The sequence below is a fragment of the Wyeomyia smithii genome, chromosome 3 (genome assembly GCF_029784165.1).
Source record: "Wyeomyia smithii strain HCP4-BCI-WySm-NY-G18 chromosome 3, ASM2978416v1, whole genome shotgun sequence".
NCBI classification, from domain to species: Eukaryota; Metazoa; Arthropoda; class Insecta; order Diptera; family Culicidae; genus Wyeomyia; species Wyeomyia smithii.
Genome location: NC_073696.1, coordinates 54,173,905 through 54,195,920, shown reverse-complemented (window position 1 = coordinate 54,195,920; position 22,016 = coordinate 54,173,905). Strand labels below are relative to the sequence as shown.

The following is a 22,016-nucleotide window of genomic DNA, read 5'->3' as shown; positions in this document are numbered from 1 at the left end:
CCATTTTGAATTTAAAGACGACCACTTTAGTTTTTGGAAAACAACCTAAATAACTTGGGAGGTAAATATGGGTATTTCCGGTGTCAGATTGATGACAGAAAATCTGCTGAAAATGACCGAATACCATTCAATATAAATATATTTAGAGTTAAAGCGATGTACACAAGCCAACAGTCGAGGATGTTGTCATTTCGATTAAAACCAATCATTTCAAACGAGTTGTTATTTGACTTTGATCATATCCTATGGCCGATTGGTTAAGCATTTGCAGACTTTTAACACATCGCAAGGAATCAATGAATTTGAAACGTTCAAATAGTACGATACCACACTTAAATTATGTTAAGGCCACATATATCGATCAAAGCAGGTATAGTTTTAAATAGTCTTTGAATTTCTTTTCTTTCCATTACTTTTGAGCCACATATCAAATTGTTATGAAGTTTGTTATTTGTGAGTTTGAGAGATGACTCGCTCGTATGACACTAGTAATGTTCAAATAAGTCATGTACTCTTTGAGATAATAGACTTTCGTTGTATTGTTAACAATTTAACACATAACAGTTGCTTAAGTTCGATTATAATCAAATGAAATGGGAACGTATAGGGCAGCCAAACTTTTAAACCACGTGTTCAATCATAATTCATCAATTAACCTTTAACTAGCCCGCTCATCTGATGTCAATATTGATTCAATCGGTTGTGTAGTTTCTGAGATAATGAAGTTTCGTGATTTTCACAAGTCGGTACATTACAGATGAAGTTACAGTTCGATTACAGTAAAATTCAATAGGGCCTTCTGAGGCAGCTAGACCATTCATTTGACACTAATTTAGTGGAAACCGGGTTAGCCATCTCTGAGAAAAGTGAGTGAGTCCATGTAGTCTTCGGAATATGTTCCTTTGCATAGCTGGATTTCACATTTTTAAACATAACAGGCAAAGTTATAGTCCGATTGCAAAACAAATCAATAGGGTCTTATGGAGCAACTAGACCTTCCATTTGACTTTGATTTTATGAAAATCGGTTCAGCCATCTCTGAGAAACATAAGTGAGATTAAACAGTCTTCAGAACACGTTTCTTTTCATAACTTTTGAACAACATGTTCAATCTTTATAAAATTCAAAACTTGAGGGTTTTCCAGGTAGCCCGTTCTTTTGAGAGCAGCTTTGTTCAAATCGGTTGTGTAGTTTTCGAGATAATGATGTCTAATGATTTTTACTATTTGATACATAGCCTCGAAACTAAAAATCCGATTACAATGAAATTGAATAGGGTTTTATAGGACAACAAGACCTTTCATTTGCAATTAATTTCATGAAAATCGGTCCAGCCATCTCTGAGAAAAGTGAGTGAGAATAAAAATCTGCACATACAGACACACACACATACACACACACTCACACACATACAGAAAATGCTCAGCTCGTCGAGCTGAGTCGAGTGATATATGCCATGCTGCCCTTTGGAGCAATTTTATATTTTCGGTTTTGCAAGTGATTGCTATACCTTTCTAGGAGAAAGGCAAAAATCTAATCTTGTTTTCTTGTCAAGTTTAATTCGTACCGATTCAAGGAAAAATATTGGCTAATTCTTTCTTTTTCGCGAATGCAAATTGCCGGACCTTTCTTTTGACTCTTTCCATCAAGTTTTGTACAGATAGTAAGCGCAAGAAGGGTCGCGAAGTGCTTCGCCTTGCCGTGGTTAACTGTTTCAACCATGGCAAGGCTTTGTGCAACGCTATTCACACTCACTATGTTCTCGGCCCTAGTTACTTTGTTCGCCACAGAACGCCAATTAGTCTTGCACTGCATCTCATTGACAACTGTCTTTCGTGTCTTCAATGGTCCATTTGACGATAGCCCACTATTTTTCTATAGGACGGAGCTCTGGTGTGTTGGCAGGGTTCATGTCCTTTGTTATCACCTTTTTTTCTGTAATGACAAGATGCCTAATCAGGACTGCGTTAGTTGAGAAAAGGTAACAGACGTTTTTTGGCCATTCCTGCACATACATTTTTTGATTGACGGAACCCTAAATCATCCTGTACCACGCAGCATCTCCACGTGCAGCGATTGTAGTCTGGCCGACTTGTTTTGCTTATTTTTACGATTTAGAGCCACCACCTTTTTAGAAGGTAACAACCCGGCTCGTTTTTTTAGCTCGATTCACAGTTGTAAACGACACTCTCTCTAAGCTTGCTTGTGACATCTCTAACGAAAAGGTTGAGATTCTGCTCGAAACTGCTGACCACACTTTTCGTTTTTGGAGCCTTTGGACTTCGATTTTCCCACGAAACTGTCTTCTTGGCAGTCTACAAACGTTTATCAAAAACTTTTATTACGTTAGTGACGGTTGATTTGGCCACATGAGCAATTCTCGCTGAAACCGTCCCACTGGTAACATGAGGTCTTTCAAAAAGGATGTTTTTATGTCTCAATGATTGAAAGTAGCGAAAAAATGAGAAAACCACTTTGGTTAGCTCATATTGATGGACCCCTCGGGCACAAATCGGTTAAATGGTTTTTACAAAAATTGATTTTTGAGCAATTTTCGACCTTTTTATTGATTTATTTCTCTTAAATTTGTCATTGAACCCCCTGCAACCAACACATCGATTTCAAGAGGAATGATAGAGCTTTCATTTGAAGTAGAAGAAAATTGGTCGCCATCTTGGATCTCGCCGCCATCTTGAATTTCATCTGAAAAGCGTGTTTTTGAGCAAGTTCGCAACCACCGATTTTGAATTTGAAATCACCATTGGAAAGCTGAGAAAAAATGCTCTAAGATACATCCAAAACATTAGGTGAGCATTGAGTTTACCTTGTCATTCTGGTCACTTTACAAAATCGACCTTCAAACATAACTCGCGGCAATATCAAATCAACGCAATATACTGAGCCTGTGGTGTGCGTATGATGTGGACAGTCAGTATTCCTAGTTCACAGGTAGTAAGTGCACCCAGTTTTGTTAGGTAGCAAACGTACCCTTTTCGTCGATAAGAATTTGCGATAAGAAAAATCAAAAAAGTGATGATTCTACTCTTACTTTATTTACGTTGGCATACACAAATCTACTCCAGACTACTCGGGATATACTTGATTCATACTATACCTTGGTATACCATACCTAAGTTTATTAATAGTAGTTTAATGCATGAAAACAACAGTATATAACAGTAGCAAAAACAACATCTAACATTAATTTGTTTAATTACTAAACACGCGAAAACTGTCCTCCGTACAGGGAACCAAACTTTGTTCTAGCAAAAAATCGTAGAGAAGCTTAATCACAAATTACGTTACACTCAAGGAGGAGCGAGGGAGTTAAGAAATAAACAATGTGAATGCAGTGAAAAGTGATCAAAAATACGATTTTTCGCTTTACGTTTTTTGTGAACAGACCCAAAGTCACACAGGCATTGGGCCATCCACATTCCACGTGGACAACTTTGGAGAGGGGGGTCTGTGTGATGTCCACGGTCCATACAAAATTTTGAGAATTTATATGAGAAGTTGTGGGGGAGGGGAAGGGGAGGGGGGTAACAAAATCCTTAAAAATTTGTCCACGTGGAACATGGATGGCCCCTAATTTACACTACACACAGACACACACCACAGGCTCAGCATGATTTGATATTGGCCGCACGTCATGCGTTGTACTGTTTGAAGGTCGATTTTGAAAAGTGACCAGAATGACAAGGTAAACTCAATGCTCACCTAATGTTTTGGATGTATCTTAAAGAATTTTTTCTCAGCTTTCCAATGGTGATTTCAAATTCAAAATCGGTGGTTGCGAATTGCTCAAAAACACGTTTTTCTGATGAAATCCAAGATGGCGGCGAGATCCATGATTGCGGCCGATTTTCTTCTACTTCAAATGAAAGCTCTATCATTCCTCTTAAAAACGATGTATTGGTTGCAGGGAGTTTAATGACAAATTCAAGAGAAATAAATCAATAAAAAGGTCAAGAATTGCTCTAAAATCAATTTTTGTAAAAACCGTTTGACCGATTTTCGCCCGAGGGGTCCATCAATATGAACTAACCAAATTGGTTTTCTCATGTTTTCGCTACTTTTAATCATTTAGATATAAAAATATCCTTTTTGCAAGACCTCATGTTACTAGTGGGACGGTTTCAGCGAGAATTGCTCACATTCAACAATTTTGTCAACTTGTCGTGCGAGTAGTTCGGATTTTCGCGTTGCGTGAGCCAAATTTTGATGCGTTGCTTCTCTTGCTCCGACGTCATTTTCACAACTGAAGGGTAAATGTTAAAATCAAACATAAGGCATGATACACACACAACATTACAATGAGGGGTGTTCAGTTTTTTATTGATACACGATAAAAATAATACGGCAAATTGAAGTTGACCGATTTTTGACAGTAACAGCCTTGAAAACTACTTATCGTTATAAAATGAAACATTGTTATGAAAAAAAATTAAGTAGTACATTACGAAGTCGAGCTTCGTAGTCGCAAGGTTACAGAGTCCGCTTTGACAAGCGAATGGTTATAGGTTCGAATCTTAGTAGAACCAAACCATTCGTTCGCAAAAAGGACTTTAAGTATGGGTTTATTCTCAGGCTCTTGATCACCAAGTCAATTATGTTAGGTGGGTAAGTTTCTATAACATTTATTTTTTCTGTATTCCAGTGGCGTAGTAAGAGGAGAGGGATGTACTATTTCATCTTTTCATCTATAAATGCAAATGTCTGTCTGTCTGTTCCTTATAGACTCAATACTTACTAAACCGATTGCTGTGAAAATGTGTACATAGAGGTTTTCGAGGACGGGGAGTAACACTAAAATATTGACTTTGCTCTATCTCATAAGCGTAGGCAAGGAGGGGTTAATTTATACTCTGTAAACTGGAAAACTTCTTCCACAATAACCGTGCAACTTAAAATGCAGAGGATTTTTAGTATGAGGCGTATTTTTGTCACGTTAGTGTGTCATTTGAGACTTTTCTACATCTCATTGATGTAGTAAGTATGGGGAGGGAGATGAGCCATGTCACCCTTTTATAACTTTAAAACCGCTGAACCGATCATCATCACGAATTTGTAATTTGTAAACTCCAAAATCAAACACGATACCGTATTGTTTTGTATACATGGTATATTTCTGTCACACTGATTTTTCTGTGTCTCAGTGTTAACTTTGTGTCAACGGATTTCTTTAGTTTTTATAAAAATCGTTTGGAAAATTAGCTGCACGTCCATCAAAATGCCGCAAAATTATAATTTTATAAGGTAAATTATTGTACTGATGAAAAACGTTGAGACATGTTTCAAACATAGATTTTGACCAATGAGAACTGGAAAAATGACGTGATATATGATCCAGCATTGGTATTTTTCGAAGCGAAAAGATATGCCATTTCGGATTTCAAAATGGAGTCTTCCGGTTTCTGGAAAACAACCGAATACGACATAATATGATTCCCAAAATCGGAGTGATGACTAGAGGTCGGAAATCAACCCCAAACACCGTTTTGAAATTCAAGATGTGCAACCTCCGGTTTTTAGTAAATAGCAGAACATGGTCAAATCAAGTATGGGTATTTTCAGAACGAGAATTATGTACAAAGTTCGGAAATCCACTTTATAGGCCATTTTGTAATTCACAATGTCTACATCCGCTTTTCATAAACTGCCTAAAATGCTCAAATTCTTTCTAATATGAATCTCTCCGTAATCTCAAAAATGCACATAGGCCAAAAATCGAACTCTGCCGCCATTTTTTATTTCGAAGTGGCAAATTCCGGTGAAAATGCCAAAAATATTGATTTCAGAATCGAGATAATGTCCGGAGACCGGAGAACAAATTCAAACGCCATTTTGAAATTCAAGATGGTGACTTCCGGTTTACGAAAAACAGCCTTAATGGCCGAATACCATCCAATATGGGTATTTCTGGAACCAAAATTGTGTCCAGAGACCGAAAATCAAATACAGACGTCATTTTCAAATTTAAAATGGCGACTTCCGGTTTCTGGAAATGACCAAATAACCGATTTCAATTTGTTCATGTTTGGCACCTGGGTTTTTTTGCATGTGTTGCTTGATCGAAGATTAGGATAACGCTATACCTAGCTAATATAAAAAACTTATCAGAACGTTCCGTCAAGTTTCTAACAATTTTACCTATTGCTATTTTCCCGAATGTATCTGTGAGAGTTTTGATAGAAATAGGAACATTGTAGAAACAAGATTCATTGAACGGATTTTTGGGCAAAATACATAAGGCTGTATGTACATATAACAAGGTAACGTTAATATTCGTTTGAAATAAAGTACATTTGATAGGTATACCGCTGTCGTCTTAAACTTATTGGCGCAGCAACGCGGGCCGGGTCTCAGCTAGTTTTAATATAAAGTAGCGAGACTGAGCTGATGCTACAGAAGTACTACGACAGCTATGTAGCGTAAGCCTTTCTCTTATGACTTCAGCACTTTACGTGTTTATAAAAAAATGAATTTGACTTCTACGTTAAGTGTAGAAGGTGTTTCTTTTTTTGCCGAAAATATGTTAAAAATATAAAAACATGAACTGGGTGAAACTATCCCTATGAAAAAGTGAGGAAAACATGACCCGATTTGTGGAAGAACATTGTGCATTGGTTCTTCATCAAGACAACGCTCCGCTTCATACTGCATTGTCAATAAAAACATTTTTAAGTTAAGTATAACATCCTAGATTCAGACCATCCGCCTTATTTGCATGACCTGATACCATGTAATTTATATCTGTTTCATAAGGTCAAATTTGTATTGAAAAGAACAAGATTTCAGTCTGTTAAAGCTATGAAAGAAAAAGCTCACAGAACAGGACTTCCAGTACAGTTTTGATGAGTGGAATACACTAAAGTCTTTTTTAACGCGGGGATACGTGTCGCGTAAAATTTCCGCGCCAAAAACTGCGTAAATTCCGAAATCCGCGTAAAACACTTTATTTGCCAAAACTTTTCATTAATTTCTGCAAAATGCTTAGGAAAAAGAATCAATAGCGGAGTTATTTCCACCTGCGAATCGAGCTGAATATCAAGGAAAAATATAAAAAGGTAAGGCCAAATCAGTGAATATCCAGCAGCTGAGTTGAGCGCTGAAACTTTTTTTTTGGGCAAAGTTCAACTTCGTATATAAAAACATGACAGTTCAACGACCGGGAAATTTGAAAACTAACATTTAAGAAAAAAAAAGGAAAATCGGTTTAGTAGTTTTACCGCAATCGTAAACACGGCGGCTCAGACCTTTATGAATTTTTTTTTTTCAAAAAATCATAACTTTTTTTTTATTTCTCCATGATCGGACCGGTTTTATTGCTCTGTAGTTTTTATAAAAAAAAAGATTTTTAAAAAATAACCTTTTTTTGATAAATAATTTTTAATTCTTATTTTAGCTTTTTTTCACAAAAAAAATAATTTTTTTAGAGTGTAAAATATTTTCGGAAAGACAAAATTGTTATCTACAACTTTGCCGAAGACGTCACACCGATCAAACAAACCGGTTTGGCCTCAAAAATATTTGTGATCTCCAACACCTTCGCAAAATAGCATTTTCAATAGCTTCTCAAGTTGGTAATTCCGGAATCAGGATAGTACTCAAAATCTTGGAAACGAAAAAAAACATGGCGAGATTTACGACTGGTGCTGACTGTCTTTGAAAATAAATTTTAAAATAAGGTTAGTGGTTAGTGAAAAATGGTGGTCCCCGTGGCTCTGTGGTTAGCGATGTCGGTCGGCTAGCTCTCCCACATGGTTGTGATATCGGGTTCGAATCCCGATCGAGTCGAGGAACTTTTCGAGCTGGAAATTTTCTCGACTTAGCACTGGGGCACGGTGTATCGTTGTAATTATCCTACCCATGCAAAATGTGCCAAAAACAATATCGATAACGAATTCTCTCAACTAATCTAGATGATCGAGACCGCTAATAGCCCCAAGGCTAAGCGTGCGATATTGTTGTTAATGAAAAAGTCTGAATTATCAGAAATTATACTAACAAAAGGCCAAGACTTTATTCTGCGATAAAGTGTTGTTATCGAACAACATGGTAGTATTCGCACATTACAAAATGAATCTGTCATTTTTTTATGCATATTGATTAGTTTTAGATCAGTAAACAAAGATTTTATGTTTTGAGATGATTTTTCAACATTGTGTGCATTCAAGGGTCAAAAGCCAAAATGGCGGCTTACGGTTTCTGGAAAACTGCTACTATCGATCTCTTTTTACACAAATGAGAAAAAATCGTTTTGGCTATCTTATAATACCAGGTCTTCAATTGATTGATTTCTTTGACAACTATTTACTTTGCCTTGAGCCTCCTCTTCATGATTGCCTAGTATTTTTCAATAAGGTGCTGGGGGTAAAAATAAGATCTTCCGGAACAAACTGAATCCCTTTCTCTGCATAATTCTTGAAAGACTTTGCAGTAATGACAGCTCGTCAAATCTGGCCAAAACATCATGGGTTGGTCGGTAGATAGCAAATTAAATTGAAGCTTGCCCATGGAGAAAGCAGTAATTAGGCCTACAAGTGCCTCATGGATTTGTGAAAAATCCACGGCAGCGATTCGAAGTACATCTTCAAAAGCATTACATTCAATGCTAAACCTACTTCATTGCATTTTTCGTAAAATTGGAAGTTGAGGACACGCATTAGGGCAACGAAACACAAATAAGTTTTTTTTGAAAAGATTTTAAGGGACACCTCCGTATTATTAGTAACTTAAAAATTAATGCGCTGTTAACTCAGGAAGAAATAAATGATTATTCCAAATAACTGGGTCAAGTCGCACTGAATGGAAATCAGGAGGACCTAGCATATAAGCAGACTCATTAGGATGGCTAAACAATAGGTTAGAAGCTGGGGTAACAGGTCCCGGGGTCAACCTATTAAAACTGACGGGAGAACGACCAACACTCCAAAGGCGCTGACATCCGTTTCCTGTTCTTCAAAATTGATTTAGAATTGTATTCAATTGTTACAGCAATCGGCTAGAAATAGTGAACCTATTCTGGGTACCTGGGTATGGTGGTACTGAAAGAAATGAAAAAGCTGTTTTGTTTGCGAGAAATGAATCAATGCAACCATGAATAGGACCAGAACCATGGTTCATGGGATATCTTCAAAATTTACCGCAATAAGTGGGAAAAATCAATGCTAGATAACATTTTGAAAAAATACCGAATTAGCTCGATAATTGACCAGATTTATATCAGTTACCTTACAGAAGAATGTGTTTTTTGTACTTCTATTATTCGTTACTGATACCATGTACCTAATCAGGCTTTTAAGCACATCTCTTACCTCTTCTCAAATATCTCAAACTTTGCAGTAAGTGTTTCTAAGTGTTAATCCATAAAGGATGCACAGCATCTGGCATATGTACGTTTAATCAAGTTATTGACCTGACCGTAAACAAACTGCTGCAGAACTTTTCCTCGATTTTGAAATACAGATCCGAACGCGAAGGTACCTGTTCGTTGCTGAAAGCCATAAAAAGATGTCCATAAAACGTTCTGCAAGTGCGTCCTTCACCTTTCAGCAGCATCGCTGCTTCAAGTTCACTCCCAGGAACCCATTATTTTATCGCCCTTTCGAAAAGCGGTACCGTTACTAGATTCTGCAGCCGGGAAGATAGAGACTCATTCACGTCGTCAGTGTCTCAACATTACCCAACGCACAATACGGCACCACCACCACCGTTCCCACCGTCTGCATCTGTGGGTGAAAGAAAGCCATAAAATCGCCCCCTGAATGTGCCAGAGGAAAACCATAACGCAAGGTTAACGCGTACGGCAATAAAACAATCTAATGCCTTTTTTACTACTACACGATTACTACGGAGTTTTGGTTCCGTTCCCTTCGCCGTCCTTCCACAGTCCTGCCACGGCTCAGCAGGCACGCACTCCCAGAATTGCATGCCTGTTGCCCGTGCTTTGCGCCCCGTTCGCTCTTCTCTGCCAGTGTGTTTCAGTTCGTTCCTGTATGAGTGTGTAGCAAGCAAGCAAGCAAGCAATAAGAACCCCGCAAAACTGAAGAAAGTTCGTTAGGCAAAGGAAAACCCTGTACGAGCGTGGTCGTAAAATGCTCCGATGGCCTTGAAGTATCGATTGACACCGCCACTGACTGCCGAAACGGAGCATGATGTTGCAGTGCAACATCGATCGGGGCTCCTAACCAAGAAACCAACACAAGCGCAGGGAACGGAACGGTGGAATTGGTTCTAGAATTTGGTTTTTTTTAACCTTTCTCCAGTAAAAAAAATTGTACGACGACGAGTATCGTGATAATGACGACGACGACGACGATGCGGTGTGGGATGGAAGAAAAACTGGCATCGTGGTGCACAAACCGACGCACATCACTGTCGCGTCGGGGAACCATTTAAAAAGTAGTAATCGCTCCTTTTATGTGCCATATTCGATGGAGTTGGTCGCTGTATTGTTTGATGACGGGGCGGTGCGAGTCGAAATCGCAATTCGAACTCGTCAAACGGACGAGTTTTTGGATCGAAACGTTTTCGATAATTGGGATTCGAAGCAAGGTGTTGATGTGTAGGTTTTTTTTTGCGGGCAGCCTGTTTAGAACTGCAGATGGTTAGAAAGCTGCGTGAGTATGTTTCACTGCTTGTTGTTTAGAACTTATACAGTGCATTTGAATATAGATGGGTTAGGAATAATATATGTGAATCTACACATTGCTCTCACTGTTATCCATGATACTGCTTTATGTGTTTGCGTCTTGTTGTTGATTTCAAAACAAAGAATGACCTCCAAATCATCAACATCGTAAATAAATCGCAAACTAAAAATAGTTTTTTCTCATATTGTCACTCAGCGAAAATCAAACGGTTTGATTTGGTTTTAATTTTTCAAAGAAATGATTGTGAAGCGTTCCTTCGTTATCTTTATGGGCGATTCCGGATCTACTAACTTGGGTTCTATTTTTGAGTAATCTAAATAAAGTTACTGTCTATCTAACCTAAGAATATGAAATGGGAACCGATCATTTTGTTAGCCCAAGCTGTTTTATAATTTTGGGACAAATTATTAAATTTTTTCCAAAGTTTCGACATCGGTTGATGTCTTCTTGAAGGATAGAGCTAGAACTTTTTTTCCCAGAGCTAGGCACCAACCGGAGTCGAAGCGTTGGGTTCAATTTAATGTTTCTTCCAAAATTGCATGACCGCTTAGCCAAAATATCCCGATAACCTAAGAAAATTTCATTTACTCTCGACATTTTCAAATGCCGTTAGATTGAATAGCGAGAGTTTTCTTTCCAAGTTGATAAAAGGAAACAGAAGCAACTAGTTTGTTAGAGCTTATATTTTCTTTGTGACCCAGAGAGGATACATTTTTGCGATTTGCTCTCATATGAAGCCAATTAATTTGTTGTACCAAATTCAAATCATAGAATTTTTGTAGAGAAACACAGCTAGCAAATAATAGATTTCCACGACTAAAAATATTTACAAATGGAGTATTTGATTAAAATAAAAACTTGTATTCACTCCATTCCAAGTGAAAAATATTCAAGCTGTTTGGATGAAATATAAAAAGGGAAATTTTAATTTTCTGAAGGTGTCGATTGCCAAATAATTTGTAGCTAAAAATTAGAAAAATTTTAACAAATAAGGCATAGAAAATATTTAAAATGGAAGGTAATACAATGTATTATATCTAAAATCGAAGATTTAATAAATAAATGGAGACCCCAAAGAATACGGCAATTAGAGTAAAATCATGCCAAATGACCGACTGTCGAATATCGGCTATTTTTTGTTTGTATGAATTTTTGTAGGACACGTGTTTAACTTAGCATATTGAGCATTTTTCCCGGTGGAAAAAGTCTTTAAACTCAAGAGCATTTTCTAAAGCTCAGGAATCTTCAGTTGTTTAGAAAAACTGTGAACTGAATTGTAGAAAATTGATACTGCCTTGTAAAAAAATAACACCGCAAAATTTTTGTCGAATTCGAAAAATTCTAAATAAACACTAACCATAAGTTTAGAAAAAATCAGTGGGGATTTTTTTTTTCAAACAAACATAAAGTTATATCAGAACTTTCGGGTAAAATCCAGAACATAGAAATGAAGGACAAATATTTTGTTGAATCTTAAGTTTAAAAAAAAATAATTTCTACATTTTCCAAAATATTCGTATTTCAATGATTTTCGACGCTTTGCTTCACCGCGCAAACATAAAATAGTATGTTCACTGGGAACGCATTAACTATTTCCGAGTCTTGTGCTTTTGAAGATTCGAAGTGGTGACTCGAAATCGGCCATTCGTGGATCCAATGAGGTTTCACCTTAATTTGAAAACAGTTGCAAATTTGATTTGTGCCCTCCCAGCTGGTCTCGAGGTACGATGCTGGCCTAACAAGCCAGTTGTCGTAGATTCGAGTCTCGGCTCGGGAGAGACTGTAAGTGTTAGTAGGATCGTAGCGCTGGCCCCGCAATTGTCCTGTACACTTAACAGTTGGCTGCGAAGTCTGTGTATAATAAACAGAAGGTCGAGTTCCGAATCGGAATGTAGCACCAAGGCTTTGCTTTTGCGAATTTGACCATATTCCGAAACATATAATAAAAAGTTCAGGAAGGAAAAATAAAAGATAAAAAATAATAAAAATAATAAAAAATTTTCGCTTAGAAGAATTTTAGAAGTTAAAGGATTTTTTTCAGCTTCAATTTTGAATAGATTGATTATATTACAATGATGTATTATCATTTAGTAGTAATTTCGAATCATGAAGCGTATGGTGACTAATTTCTCAAATGCATCCGTTAATGAGATATTTAAAAGTTAAGGTTGGGAAATAAGGAACTTTTATGAAAATACGCCTTTTTTTGACTCTACTTCAATAACCATAGCTTCATAGAAACGTATAATCAACATATTTTTTGCAGTAAATTTTTTTACGGTGCATATTTTTATTTTTGAAGGTTTCATTAATTTGCAATTTATATTAAATTAATATTTAAAAAACTGCCATGAGACTTTAAAATATTCACTGGCATCTATTTTTAACATTTATCTGCAGTGTCAATAACCGCAACTGGAATGAATGTTACATGATTCCGAGCATTGCGAGAGTGGGCAAAGGTAACGCACTGATTTCCGTAGTTAGTTTTTATTTGACTGCTTTAAAACTACAAACATAATTGAATTTTAATTAGGCATAAATTTAAGTATTAAGATTGCATCTTACATTTCAGTGGCCTAGGTTAGGTTTGGACTCGAAGTGGTTCTTAGCAATAGTACATTAATGAGACATATGTTCTGGAAATTAGATATAAAGCATCTACCTTTAGGAATCCTTCAGAACACTAAAATAAGGACTGAGCATAGGATTCAATTAAGCAGAATCCGTATTATTATTATTACTAGTATCCGAATTTTGCACTTCTCAGCATATTGCTGCAAAATTTCACCTACTCCAGGCTATTTTTATTGCCAAAAGGGTTAGGCTCAGCGGATTTGTCAAGTTGAATCCTAATCCTACAACCGTCTGCTCTGGCTAGATGTGTTGTGGTGGTTCAAGAACCTTCGTACTGTGTTGCAGGTCCCAAGAACCACCGCATTCTGTATGCTGAGTAGTTCATTTCTCAGCTCCAACTCTTCCAGGGAATTTATATGAGCACAGGGAACCAGTCCAGTAGCAGAGATTACTACCGGAATAATACGTACATTCTCAAGGAGACACGTCTGCCTCATCTCCTCAGCCGAATCGTGGTACTTCGTAATCTTGGTCGGGAATGATGATTCTCGTCCGTTGTTTTTACATCGCAGTTTAGCTGGTAGTACACCCGTGAAGGTATTCATATCGTTGGTCAGAATCGTCGTGTACAACATCCGTCTCCTCGTTTCGTTGCTTTTCGTCGGGGTTTGTGATCTTTAACTTTTATACGTTGACAGCCCAGCTCTTTTCTTGACACGTTACACCGTGGCAGGGCCGGCGTCACATTATTTTCCCGAGTGGGTAGTAAGCAATGGAGGGGGATAATTCCGTGTGGGTAAGTACCCACAGAGACATTTCCCGAGTGGGTACTACTACCCACACTACCCACATGAACCGCTGGCCCTGCACCGTGGTGTGGGACACTCCGACTTTATCTGACACATCCCAGATCGATAAGTTTGGATTCCCCATGTATGTCTGTTCGGTTGTCTGTTCGATCGTCGGGATACGGTTTTCTCCAATTCCAGGCTGCCGAGTTGTGGTCAACCTCTCCTCAAACACTCTAATCACTTTAGACACCGTCGTTTGAGACAAATTAAGCTTTTTCGCGACAATTGTGATTATGCGACAAAAGCGGAAATTCTTGGTGCGCGAGCCATTTTGACAACTGAAGAGCGTACGCCGAGAATACACATCATTCTACGCACCTGTGCCAGCAAAAATAGAGGTTTATCCTTTTTTAAATAATCGATTATGGGATTATTGCTACGTTGAAGTTGAATCTCTCCCAGCTGGTTCCGCGGTGCGATGCTGGCCTAACAAGCCAGTCGTCATAGGTTCGAGTCTCGACTAGGGAGAAGACTTGAAAACGGAGGCAGTCCTGAACAGATTTCACAACTAGGTAGATCTCCAAATCGTGGGCATATACAGTAACTGTTCGCTAACTGGGTGCTGTTTAACTGGGCCGCTTTTAAACTGGGCGTTCGCTAACTGGGCTATAGCCCAGTTAAAAAGCAGATGAACGTCAAAAATCAGCGTTTGGCATATTGCTGTCAAAACGAGATAGTGAATAGTGAATTGAGATTGATTTTTTCAGTTCAATGGATTTTGGTTGTCATCGACTAGATGTTTATCTATTCGTTTCCAGGTCAAATAAATGTTTTATGAAAAGAATATGTTTCCAGGCAACGGTAAGTGCATATAAAGCACACGCAAGGCTAATAATTTATTTATTCTCATTTTCTGTTCATCAGTCAGGATTCTTAGTGTATTTGTTAAAAACATTTTCAAATTTTCGCTGAGAGTTTTGCCTAGCGCCATTGCATCGAAATCCCCCTCGATATTTGACGACATTTGAAATTTCAGCCCAGTTAGCGAACGACATTCGTTAACTGGGCTAGGTACTCAGCCCAGTTAGCGAACGAACAGTGTACCCGGCATCCAGCAGATTGGCGATGTTGTTGAAGTAAAAGGTAAGCAACAAAGGACCTAAATTACTACCTTGAGTGACTCCAGAAGTGTTGCTAAATGCACGTGAAACTGCGAAATCAAGCTTGACACGCGATGTGCGGCCATAAAAATATGAGCTCAGCCATGGAGTCAGTTTCTCAGACACACCGAGCATAGTGAATATATGCAAGATCTACTTGATCTTCTGTGTCAAAAGTGGCCTTTATATTATATACAGGTACTTGTGAATTCGATCAAGTCAATCGACACAGAACGACCCGGCATAAACCTATGCTGATCAACTGCAATAATATTGCTGGTGCTGTTCAGAATTACACTGCGGATGATAACTTCGAAGAGTTTATATCCAGCAGAATGACTGGTAATTCCATTATACTTTTTTACGACTCATTTTTCTCTCTTTTTGAATAAGTACAGGAATCATTCAGCGCTGGGAATTTCCGTTATTCAAGCGATTCGGTAAAAATCCGACTGAGAGTCACGGCAAAACAGTAGCACAGCGATGGAAAATAAGGTTCAGAACGCTATCGAGACTAGGAAAAAAGGAGCTTTTCAATTTCATGGCACCAGTAATGACCAAAGCAGGAGTGATGTCACAAATATCCAGATCAACGGCAGCAACAGAAACTCTGACTACTTTATAAATTTTACCGAAAAATCTTCAAAACGCTTCTAAACTGCTATTTTTACACCCCTATTTTTTTCTCTCGGTGTTTGCATTCTTTCGCTAGTGACTATTAGAATATTTTTCATTAATACTGGGTACAAATAACGTAACCAATCAGACTCTGTAGTCTGTATACATGCTTTCATATTGATAAATTTTGCGATCGCGACAAATTTTTGGAAAACACGGTCGAAACGTGATGAAAATTTTTATTAAATAATAATACATTAGGTGATAACTCCCGCGAAATTTTTAGTCTCGGTATCAAGAAACATAAAACAATCCTGCAACCGTGTACTGTTTTACTATTCCTCCGATTATGCTGGATATAAAGGCTCTCAAAAAGTTTTATTTTTGCTGAAATAAAATTTAAAAAATAGTTGCTTTAACAGTGCGTTTACAGAAGCGTCAGTGACAAAAAAGCAAATATTGGAAATTGGAAGATTCCTCACAAACCCAGTACTGAAAATTATCCTTTCAATATTTCAGTTTCAAGTACAAAAACACAAACAACACTGAAAAAAATAATACAAAATTACCTATGAACTTGTTTGATAATTTAATCTTCTAAAAATATTTGTTGGGACAAAACTACATTTTTTTTTACTTACAGACTTTTCTGTCACTTTTGGGTGGATTCGGACGGGGTTTTCTCGACGTCTTTAATCATAAAAATAAAGAAAATCGTTCTAAGAACCATCAAATTTATGTGTGCCATAACTGCCACACAAGAGCGCAAAAACAACACATTCCCATCAACCATTTTTATTCCTTCCTATTCGTAATCTCCCATCTACCCACACATGGCACGTATTTATCCATCAGCCATAACCGTTCCGCATAAATAATAACACGACTGCCTGTCAATTATTTGATCTATTACAAATGACAATGGCAACGGCTGCAATAACATCGGCTCAACCGCTCGTCAACAAACGCAGCGGACTGAGAGAGAGAGAGAGTGAACGAGCAAAAGCGCTATACGTTTCTCGCATATCGACAGGCTTAGCCTTGATGGACCAACATCAGCAGCATCAGCGCCGCCAATAACAACAACAACAGCAACGCCAGCAGCAGCAAGACCAAAACTATTAGCAGGCCACACCTTTTAAAAGGGCGGTACGTAAAAACACACCGTCGCTAAAATGTGCAGTGTATAGTCCGTGAATAAAGCCAAACAGAATAACAACAAAACTGTGTGAGAGCCGTCGGCAAAAGAGAAGCGAACTTCGCAAGTGCACCAAACCAAACTATGCGGACTGTGCAGTCCGTCGCGTGCTGCAATCTACTGTACCGTACTGCAGCCAGGTAGGATCGATGAAGTGGATTGGTGATGTTACACTAACCCAACCACTCACACACACACGGTAGGCGATATGGTGCGAATGTGAGGTTATGTTTGGCTGCTGTTAGTTTTACGACTTTTAGTGTGAATAATAGTTTGCTGCGCTTATTTGATGGTTTTGTTTCGAAAATAGTAATAAAAAGAAACAGAAAAAAGTGGAGTTTCGTAACATTCAACGACTTTTCCAACCAAATTCGCGAAAATACCTTTCGGCATCTGTTGTTTGTTTACGAATTAAAATATCACCTCTAATATAATGTGTAGGGTAACTCCAACGCTAAGTATTATGAGCTAGGTACCTACTTGTTGTTTACAATCGAACTTATACGAAATAGATCACTAGTTTCTATTGGCACTTCACTTTGAAACCGTAGGATTTAATTATGCTTCCACTTGGTGCAACACATCGCCGCAAAACACTGCTGCTGTTTTTGCATCATCTCACACATACAGTCGTGAGTTTTTGACAGTTCGGTTTTTGGCGTAGTAGTATGTTCGTGAGAACCTGGTGGTGTGAGTTGCTTAGGAATAGGAGAGCGACAAAGTGGAACTCTTGAGAGTTGGTATGTATGTAGATGTGACGGTACAGTCGATTATTAATGGGTAGTCATTTGAATTGCTCCTCCTATCTGTCAATGATGACATGCATAAGCATACACGCAGGCAAACATGCGAGAGCAGCAGACACGGGTGACAGTTTATCCATCGTCGTTGCGTTCGTCGTCCGTCGTCTGTGTATTTACCCATCAAAGCATGCTGCTGCCTGCTTGGTGCGTACGCTTGATGCGCGTCTCTTGAAGTGGTGGCGCTCAGCCGTAGTTGTTGAGAGACGCGCGAGAGCGTATGCTGCTGCTGGTAGTTTCATCTGGAGTTGTCATCATCGTCGTTGTTTTTTTGTTCTTCCGGATGTCGTGAGCAAGTGTATAATTTTTCCTTCGCTTTTGTATGTATTTATTTTTCAGAATTGACATTCACAGACGTGCCGGGTGGATACAAATGACACTGGAAATGTTTATCTGGTGGAAGCAGCCGAGAGACAAGATGTACTGCAAGGCTCGGAAAAGTGTTCAAGGTGACCACGGCACTGGTGGTTGTATCATTCTGTTGTTTTACATTTTTATCACTAAATAATTAATAAGTTGCTTTCGTTTAAAATTACTTCAAGATTAATTCCAAACCAATGCTTTCAATCTACCAGGTGTCAATGACATTTTTTCAGCAGGAGAAAGGATGCGATGAGGGTTTGTCGAACCGTGATCAAGTTTGAAGGTATTTGCACAACATGACGCGAATATCGATGTATGTAGCTTTCTATGTACAGGACCACGCTTCTTATGTATACACCTTGCCTCTGTTGGCCACCTCGCCGATCGGATCCAAAAGGTCGCCGCTTGGAGAGAACAACCACTCTCTCGGGATTCGCATCCAGCGAGGAGAGGATCGCATTCCGAGGTTCTCCGCAACTGCACCAGGTCGCATCGGTGCGCCGTTTCTTACCTTTCCCTGCAGCACCCATCACAACTAGTGTCCCGTCGTTTGGTACTGCTGTGGGGTTTGGCACTTACGACGTTTTGTTGTTGTTGGACACAACATGCTTATGCTTTTAGGCAGGCGGGCACCAAGAGAGACCACGGCAGCAGCAGCAGCAGTTGTAGCAGGCTATGACTTCGCGAAATCGCGCTGAAATGGTAGTAGTTTAGTGTGATATTACGTTTCGTTTTCAGCGGCGTGTGTCGATATAAAGTTAGTGATTCGTTCTGCAGTCACCCGGGTCGGGTCGCCAATTATTGCAAACCCGCGTGCGTGGTGGTTTTCGCACCAAAAACGTTTACGGGTGCCATGTCCTGAGTGCTGTTGCTATAAGCGATAGATTTTCCGTTTGTAAACCTGCTAAGACTGTTCAGTTTTGTCTGGGTTCTCTGGGTTAAGCCACCTGTAAGGTTGGTTATACCTACAAACGACGATTGCATCACGCATCGATATGTGATGTCACGCATGCAAATATTAACGAACACATGTGTAGTTTTTTTTTTTTTTTTCGTTGTGGTGCAAATGTCTCAATATTGTATACACGATTTTATTTTCCATATATATCTGATCTGATCGCCATTAGTTCCAAGTAATTGATGATAGTGACAATTTCTGGCATTTCAATCTAGAGGAACAGATAGGACCGTCTGGTATCCGAACAAAAGGTAGGTGTCTCTTCTTCTGTTGTATACATCCATCCCTCCGAGCTTGATTGCCCTCGTCCCGAGTGGGGTGAGAAAGCAATAATTATCGATCCCCTGCCAGTGTTACCCATCTCTTTAGGAAGAAAAGAAAAACTTTCGTTTTGTCTTTCCGGGCTCTGCTAGCGTTGGCTCGTCATTCTGTTGCTGCTTTCGTTTGAATCTACTTGGTATCCCCAAAAGAGCTATTGGTGCAGAAGGCGATCCTTGAATAGCTGCTGCTGTAGCTCGGGGTATAAGTTAGGTGCGAGATGAAAGACAGAGGGGTTTCGTATATGGTACACAGGTGTATTCCGACAATACCAATGAAGAACATGATAGCTTGATAGCTTGCAGGCCAGGCTGCCGAAGTTGATGCTGACAATGACGGCAACGACGACGACGACGACGATGCTGATGTTGCTGGTGTTGGCAGAGGTCGTAAAATATAACGCCAAGCATGCGCAAAAACTTTCTACTGGGTACTTTTTCAAACGGAAAGGAGCAAAAAATCCTTCAGGATCATATCTCTGTACAGTCAGTTAGTGATGTGGAGGGTGGGTACGAGCGGCGAATGGAACGGGGATCACCCACAGAAAAAACGGCTCATTTCGAACAGAGACTCAATCCGCATTGCTTTACTTCTGTCCGGGATTCAAATGAGAGCTCATTTGTGTTACTGATATTTATGGATACATATATAAATGTACATGTCTTGGGGAAAAGGTTTCGTTCTGATAAAATTATGAGATTGCTTCCTTCTACTTTTCCATTCTAGAATGAATTCTGTTTCAGACGTCGTTCGCCATAGTCTGTCAACCCGGCGATTTTACCCTCATGGTTAACTCTGAGTGTAGCTTTCATTTTATGAACTAATTAATTCACGCTGCACGTAAAACATGCACTAAGCAGAGTGGCATTGCGCTTCGGTGCGACCAGGCTCGGCACTTGAACGGGCGCCAATATTTAAACTAGAAAATTAATCGCCTTCGTATTTGTGTATGATTTTATTTATATGTTATCAAGATGTTTACAGGATAAACATATTTATTAGTAACATGAGCGACCGGATCGGAAGGTGCGGCGTATTTCAAAATAGCAGCCGAGGCTCGGGCGTTCATATCAAAAGTCTTGTTTGTGGTATGCTCCAGCAAATTGCTCGCGGCGAGAGTCGAGCAGGTACGAAGCGAAATACGCAGGCGGGAAACTGAAGATAAAACAGTAAAATCTGCGTGTGCTTAATAAATAGCGAGCAATCGAGAAATAATTGAGGGCAATTTTCTGAGCACGAAGGTGTTGTTATATCGTGTGTGCTGACATTTCACCGGTACGAAATATGAATTGTAATCTGTTGAAAGTATATGTTGTATACGCCTTGCAAGGTGATATCTGAGCTAAGCGAACAGAATTTTATTGATTAACCTTTATCATAGTTAATTGTTCGCTAGCTTTTGTAGTGAACCGCCATTTAGTTTCAATAATGCTCAGTTACTTTTGTGCCATGTTTAATGTGGAGAAATATTTGTTACCTGATTTTTTGAATGATGGATTGAGCCGACAACAGGTTTCCGCTCTGAAACGGATTTTTGACCTCTTTTTATTAGGATCACTGCATGTGGCTATGAATATTATGTTTCCAACGCTGCTTCTGATATGTAATTACTATTATTTCTAGAAAGAATTATTGAGATCCAAGGATATTTGTTCAGAGAAGCCATTCATGAAATTTTTAACCAATTCAACATGCTAAACTACTTCAAAAGTATGATCAATAAAATCTTTATCGAGTGTTATGATTGATTATTTCATTCGACTGGTTTTATTGATTAAATATTTTAATTATTTAATATTTTTTTAAGTTGGTGTAAAGAAAAATATACAAAATATGTATATTGATGATCGAATTAAATCCATTATATTCTACTATCAACTTCAAAAGTAAATATTGAATATGGAGACTACAAGCCGTAGTTCGAAATACGTATCTGCGGGCGAGTAAATTCAATATTTACTTTTGAAGTTGATAGTAGAATTTAATGTATATTTTTCATTCTTTCGATCTTCTAATACGCGCTCAATATTTTCAAAACTTTATATTGATGATTCTCTTGAACTATGCAGCATCAGAAATAAATCAAAAATCTGGTAACAATGTACTGTCAACAGATGGATCACAATAGAGGGCTTCCAGCCTGAATGATGTGAAAATACTCGAAAGATTGATTGAAAATTTTTGGTTTGACTCAATCTTTACATACGTATTCGATTTAGGAATCTGGGTAGTTTCCGCGAGTAAAACATTTTTATGATTCAGAAGTAATTTTCGTACATATTTTGGCTAACACAAAAATAAAAAAAAATCAACTCTTGTTTTTCCTTTAATTTATTTAACAGCGTCCGGTAATTGAAGTGCTACATTGAAATAAACAGATAAATTTATAAACACTTAAATTATTTTATTTCATTTCTGGTCTACCACACCTACATGTTTTTTACAGCAGACCTCGGCCAGGGACCAAAATCAGCGGAGTCCAACCATCACGGCTGCAACCACTTTTTTATTCCATATTTCCCCTTGGCTCTGTGGTTAGCGTTATCGACCGGCAAGCTCTCCCATACGGTTGTGA

General features: G+C 38.5%; 1 protein-coding gene across 3 annotated transcripts in view; it reads right to left on the bottom strand.

Annotated features, from left to right (window-relative positions):
• The window catches only part of LOC129726957 (zinc finger protein 236-like), a 161,889-nt gene extending 144,300 nt beyond the window's left edge, over window positions 1-17,589 (bottom strand). The window contains exon 1 of one of the 3 annotated variants that reach the window (XM_055684276.1): window positions 17,479-17,589. The gene's annotated coding sequence lies outside the window, so the exon portion shown is untranslated. Of the gene's footprint in view, window positions 1-17,425 lie in introns of all 3 variants that reach the window. The other 2 variants (XM_055684277.1, XM_055684278.1) reach the window with 2 other exon arrangements.
• Window positions 17,590-22,016: the final 4,427 nt, after the last annotated feature.